The following is a 6899-nucleotide window of genomic DNA, read 5'->3' as shown; positions in this document are numbered from 1 at the left end:
ATGGGACGCCAATTCTTCTTCTTCTTCTTTTAAGAATTGTCGGAAGCTGCAAACTACCGTGTGAGCGCATTACTGCCACCTGTTGGACGGGAGGGTTAAAGAAATTAAACTTCTCTTATTTAGGAGACTATTTTTCAAGAAAACGCCTTTGTGTAACGCTATCCTTTCTAAAAGTAAATAAATTGATTAAAAAAAAAAAAGTTTACTATTGTATAAAGTAAAATCTCAGCGTCATATCGGGGCAGAATTTTCCTGCATTTACATATTTCTAGGTTGAAATGTCTTTAATTAGCTGCTTGTAGCGTGTAGCAGGACCACAGGTGTTATAAGAGAGGGCTCCTTTCTAATTGCGTGATGATAGTTTGACAGTGAGCCATTATATGGAATTAAGCATAATCTTTTTCATTTAATTTCCCCACACGCTCATAAATCACCATATAAGCGATTGAAAACATCTCAATGACACCTGCCTTGTCAGTGTAAGAGATTGAAGTGTTGCCTATCGTTGTTCATATACCAGCTGCCTTTGACGGTTCCTGATCATTATCAGAAAATCAATAAGTCAAAGAAAAAGTCATAAATCTTACTTTTGCCTCTGTTACGTGAACTGATAGCGGTGAAATGGTAATCACAACGTACTCGATGCAATGCAAAGATAAACCTTAACATGTACACAGGTTTCCCTCACAGGTTGTTTTATGTTGTGTAAAAGCAACTCAAACTTCTTTTCTTTTTATTCTCCCTAAATCATTTAAATCATAATTTACTTTCAGAAACTTAATTTTAAAAAGGACTGTGATGGCAAACAGCAACGGGACAAGAGACGGCAATTCTGGTTAATCAGAGATGAAAGTACATTCCTCACTCGAGGTGCTGCAATAAATAACTGTCCTATACGGGGTCAAGCTCCTTGCCCAATACTATGAGACGCTCTTATCTCATCAAATAGACGTATAAAAGGGATGTTGCTGCAGCTTGGAGGAAACTGAGTGGACTCAAGCTGCGCATCAACATGAATGCATCTACAAGTCTCAGGGTGCGCCTACCAGGGCTTGTGTTAGTGCTGGAGGTTGTAATGTTGGTTCTTTATGCTTTGTTTGTCACTTATGATGACAATGCCAACGCCAAGCTGCAAAACAACCAGACCATCCCGATGGAGAACTCCCTGTATCGAGACTACCCCTACTTCGCTGACGTGCAGGTGATGATCTTCGTGGGCTTCGGCTGCCTGCTGGCCTTCTTCAGGTTCTACGGCTTCAGTGGAATGGTCTTCAACTTTCTCACGGCGACGTTCGCGATCCAGTGGGCCATCCTGATTCAAGGTTTCTTCCAGTTTTACTACAACGGTAAAATTCACCTGGGGGTCGTCAACCTGCTGAATGCAGAGTTCGCCTGTGCTGTGGTGCTCATCTCCTTCGGCGCCGTGATCGGGAAGACCAGTCCTGTCCAGCTGCTGGTCATGGCTTTGCTAGAGATCCCTTTCTTTTCTGTGACAGAGTGGGCTGTGCTGAAGTACATTAGGATCAACGATGCAGGCGGCAGTATCCTTATTCACCTGTTCGCCTGCTACTTTGGTCTGGGGGTGACATTTGTGCTGTATCGCCCGAGCCTGAATGATGGACACGCTAAAGAGATCACCAGCTATCAGTCTGACATCCTGTGTGTGCTGGGAACCCTCTTCCTCTGGGTGTTCTGGCCGTCATTTAACTCTGCTCTGACATTAAAGGGTGACGACCAACACAGAGCGATTCTCCACACTTTTATAGGTCTGAGCTCATCCACCCTCACGGCCTTCGCTCTGTCTGCGGTGTTCAATAAGAGAGGCAAGCTCACGATGGCTGATATCCAGAATGTCACTCTGGCAGGTGGAGTGACAGTCGGGGCCTCTGTGGACATGATGATTTCCCCTGCGGCTGCATACACCCTGGGCATCATGGGCTGCACCGCCTGTTTCTTCGGTTACAGATACCTGACCCCCTTTTTGGCCAAACGCCTGAAGATCCAAGACCAGTGCGGCATTCACAATCTCCACGGGCTCACTGGCCTCATATCCTCCACAGCGGGGATCTGTGCCATCCTGCTGGCCACCGAGGAGACCTACGGGCCCAGCATGTACCAGATCTTCTCCCACCGCGCTCCACCTCAGGGGGATCCCAAGCTGCTCGAGCTGCAGCAGCTGATTCCCGGGCTGAAGCCGGGCTTGGGACGTACCGCACAGGAGCAAGCTCTGTTCCAGGTCGCAGCTATCTTCTCCACCATCGCAGCGTCGACATGCGGCGGGCTGCTCACCGGGCTGGTCCTGAAGCTGCCGTTCATGGCGTCGCCGTCGGATGAGGACTGCTTCGATGATGAGCTTTTCTTCGACGTGCCCTCCGACTTTAACCGATTAGAGGCAGTCAAGACCCCCCTGAGCCACGACGAAAAGGGACAAATGAAATCTATGAACTCCAAAGTCTGAGGTTTTTTTAGTCACTGTGGATTCACTTTAAATTATGGTAATCACAAATATACTCCAATGTTATTCACCTGAAAGTTTTGCAGTGTCGCAGAAGTGACACTGATCACTGTGCAACTAAAGTAGTGTTTACATTCTATTATTATTATTATTACTATTATTATTATTATTATTATTATTATTATTATTATTATTATTATTAATCAAATGTATGCTGTACTGTTTACGTGAATCTTGCAGTTTATGCAAAATGACAAAAAATAAATAAAAGTGTGAAATACGAGAATAAAATTTTATATAATTAAGTTTTTTTTTAACTTGTGCATCTTTTTTTTTTCCAACCTGGGTTGTAGTATTTTTTTTTATAAACCATAATGCTCCAACATATTAGCGTAGTTTCATTTTTTAGTTTTATTTAGCGTTCATTATGGGTAACTCAGTGACTTTTGCTTTCTCAGTTGATTAATTTCATCTGTAGGTATGAAGAGCTCTTACTGAATAGCCAATATTTGTCATATACAGTATGTGTGTGATCCATATTTACTGGGCTTTACAGAATCCACAGAAAAAGAATGGAAATGACTATAAAAAGGATCATAATACAAAAAATATATAAAGCTTTAAAAATGCGAATAGAACAACAAAATTAAATAAAACATTTTTAAAGGTATGATGGTTTTAATAATCTGCGGGACACAGCAGCTCTATTCATGGCAAGTCCTAAACCGCTTTACAGTTTATAGACCAAAGTACACCATTCAAACACAACTATGACGGTTTGCATTTATCTCAGAATTATATTGAAAGTCAAAAGCTGCTCTCAAATGTGAATATACTGAAAAACAAGCACAACACCTTTAGGATCAAATGAAAGTTATGCAATGTGTCCTTTAATATCTTCAACCCATCACAATTATGTTTCACTCAATCACCACTTTCAACCAACTCATCACCTGAATTGACCTTCATGGGACTTGTGCCACAATTTACAGGCCATTCTAAATACTTTTATGTGTTTATACATATATTATCTGTCATACCCGATACAGTTCACTTATTGTGTTTTCAATAGTGCTTGCTGAACTTTTACTGAAGTTACCTTCTTTCACAAATGAAATGACCCAACAGGTCATTCTGTTTCGCAACACCAAGCTTGGCTGGCTGCTGTTTTGAATCCAGATATTGTGGACTTAAACTGATGTGAAATACAGTAATACACCAGGAATTAGTCCTCATCGGATCAGTTGGAAGGCCAAACTGTGAAGCCGGCTAAGTGCTTGATAGTTTATGGCAGTTATAACGCCTGGTGCAACAGAAACATTTTTTTTAGTTTATAAAGAAAAGTCTTTAGCGGGCCACATTGCACCAAAGATTGTAAAATATCAAACATCTGTGATATCGTTATCTCAATAACTAATAAACACCTGATAAATTCTACTAACATGTCTCAGGCAGCGCAAATTTTATCTGTTTGTGGTGGCAATGGTATGCTAATCTAATAAGCAAAAGTTAAATGTTACCGCTCAACAATTAATAATAAATAGTGAAGAAATTGTATTGTTTGCTGTCCCTCTGCATTTATTGTTAAACATACCGGAGTATATCATATACTGATACTACAACTTCAAAACTGTACATTTTTACAGTAAATTTTCTTTTTTACACTTAAAACACTACAACTGTAGCCAAAAATACAGTATCTAAAATGTGTTTTCAATTTACAGTTAACATTATGATTTTTACTACAGTAACTAACTGGCAACAATTGACAAGTAACTTACTGTGATTTTATTTTTTACACTTTTGTTTTTTTAATCATGTCTAATTTAAGATAATTGGGCCACGTTATGCTTTTTTAAATCTAAATATGCCAAAACTCAACAGTAGCTTTGTACCTTGCCAAACACATCCAGTCAACAAAACAACTTCATATAATTTAATTGTGTCCTTAAAAAGATTATAAATTGACAACTAAGCAGAGTTGGCTCTTTGTATGTCTATTTTAAGTCGTTTCAAAGGTTAACTACATGTCCATCAAAATGTTTATTAACTGATAGGGTCAATAATGAGCCTTATCTAATCGTGGTCAATTGGAAAGCAAAGTTCTATGTAAATTGTTTTTTCACGAGGTAACAGAGTGCAAGTGTAAGCCAGCAGCTCTGAGTCTCTGTTGCAGTGCTTTGAGCGGAAACATCAGCACACTCAAATGCATCAAAATTTGGCAGCCAAATTTTAATGGTAATCCTGGAATTAGTTGAATCTAATGGGTCCGAAGAAAACAAACCTGGTTGAAGTAGATTATAAATATCATGTAATCCAAAGTGGAAACAGACCAACAAACTGACTGACATTCTGCTAGCATGAGTAAAAATAAGTGTAGAAATATTTTCAGTTTTATCCTTGCAAGATTTAGACATGGTACACTGGTGCAATTTGATTTCTGAAATAAATTGTCCATATCTGTCTGTATTTTTAATTCTATTTAAAAATTATTTTATTTTTTATTTTTTTTATTTTTTTACTTCTCACATTATACAGAGAGAGAGGAAAATGATTCTTATTATGGCTACAGTTCAATTTCTAAAGTAGATTTCTTTTCTGATTTTGATTCAGGAGTTTTAAAATAATGACCACAAAGGAAGCCTTCATTCCCTTCCTCTGTGTATTACATCACACTGGTGAAATATAATTTTACAGCCTGTAACTGGCATCAATCATTAGAAAAGATTATCGCGAAGATTGATTTTTGCTTCGTTAACAGTTACCTCTGACATTAAATGGTTGTCTGATATGGTAGAAAGTACAGACCAAAAGGACCTTCCTTCCAAAGAGCCTAATGTCGCAACTAATGGAGTTTAACAGAACTGACAACTCTGGGGGGAAAAATGGTAATTGGTCATTTATTTCTGTCACTCTTGTATCAGGTCAGATGAAGGGATCAGTGATTCGACAAACATTAACATATCAGAAGTAAGTGACACTTAAGGAACTTCAAGAAAGATTAGTGAAAGGAGGGAGGAGAGATTTATTCCGTCACCCTGAGAGACAGCATATATGTTTTACAGCCGCGCTCCACTCAAAAATGTGTCATTTCACAAAGCATGTTTTACCTACTCGTATTAACATGATTTCAGCAAAAACAGAATTATTATCTCTTTTACTATGCTCATTTTTCTTTCTCGTGACGTTGATGACGAAGGTGTGTCATGCCAGCAGCAGCTAATGTAGCCACCAGATGCTAGCCTCAAGTAGAAACGGGGAGCAGGCCACAGAAGTTGGGTTGCAACTCCCTCACACCCACAGATTTTTATCCTTCCATGCATCCGCCGTGGCCAGAGGCATCCGGTTCAGAACAAACAAACTTTTTATATACAAAAGGTCAACGGTTAACTTGCAAAAATACTTTTCTGACTATATTTTTAACACAATAACTGAGAAACAGGAGAGAAGACTGTGACGTTATTTGACATTTAGTCAGAGCTGGTGACATTAATCATCGCGTGTCTACCTTGAAACTGTGTCTGTTTACGGGTTAAAGATGTCTGACGAGCTTCCACGTTTTAGAATTTGTAGCTTCTTTGCAGCAGCTTCTCTATTCGAGGCATCGTCTTACTGTCAGTCGGCTTTATTGACTTAATTCCTTCAACGTTTTCGCTCCGTTTATTATGAGTCTAGACAGATGTAAACTACACATGGCGAGGCAGTAGGTTAGTTTAGGTTTTCAGTTTCAGATGTGTTGTTTTCAGCTCCAATCAACGCCTCCTCACTTCTGCTGCCTCTGGGGCTTTAAAACAATCCATGAGAGTTTTTTCTCATACCTAGTGGTATATTTTTAAGGTCACTAAACTTTTGTTGAAAAACAAATACACATTTTTAAAAAGGAAAGCTGGACAAGGACATTTCGGATGTGTAAAAACACACCAGACAAATTATCATCATGATTAGCGACCTATCCATATTATTCAATCAAATGCCTCACTCTTCTCGAAACTGTATTTCATTTCGGTAAAACATGAAAACAAGCAAGATTCAAAACAATGTTTGTTGTCCTATAAAACCAACACAATCAGGAAGAGAAGTGTGAAATTTCATCACTACACAGAGGGGGGGGGGGGGGGGGGGGGTCCATTTATCATAAAGTAACATACAGCGCCATCCTGTGGTGACAGCTGAAGCCTCCAGCAGGCCAGGTACTGTATGTCTTCTGAGTCTTAGAGATGGTTTGCGTAACCCTCACCGCCGTCTGCGGTGTCAATGGTTTTGGTTCTCTGAGTTTGGACAGAAGCGTACAGATCAAACATGTTGGAAACATCTTCTGTGTTACCATCGTCATCTTCCTGCTCGGACTCCGGTGGCTTCTCTATTTGCACCACGTCTGAGTACTGAATCTGTGGGGAGCTGCGGCCAGACTGCAGCCTTGGAGCCTTCAGGGTAAGGTTGGCGT

The 6899-nt window shown here is 39.8% G+C and overlaps 1 pseudogene; it reads left to right on the top strand.

The window, feature by feature from the left end:
• Positions 1-1012: 1012 nt before the first annotated feature.
• LOC138200130 (ammonium transporter Rh type B pseudogene) lies at positions 1013-2458 on the top strand (annotated as a pseudogene).
• Positions 2459-6899: the final 4441 nt, after the last annotated feature.

This window comes from Embiotoca jacksoni, unplaced genomic scaffold, assembly GCF_022577435.1.
Source record: "Embiotoca jacksoni isolate LCO1_2020_lvr unplaced genomic scaffold, fEmbJac1.0.p SCAF_1, whole genome shotgun sequence".
NCBI lineage: Eukaryota > Metazoa > Chordata > Actinopteri > Embiotocidae > Embiotoca > Embiotoca jacksoni.
Note: the sequence above shows the minus strand (reverse complement) of the source record. Positions and strands in the feature narration are given on the sequence as shown.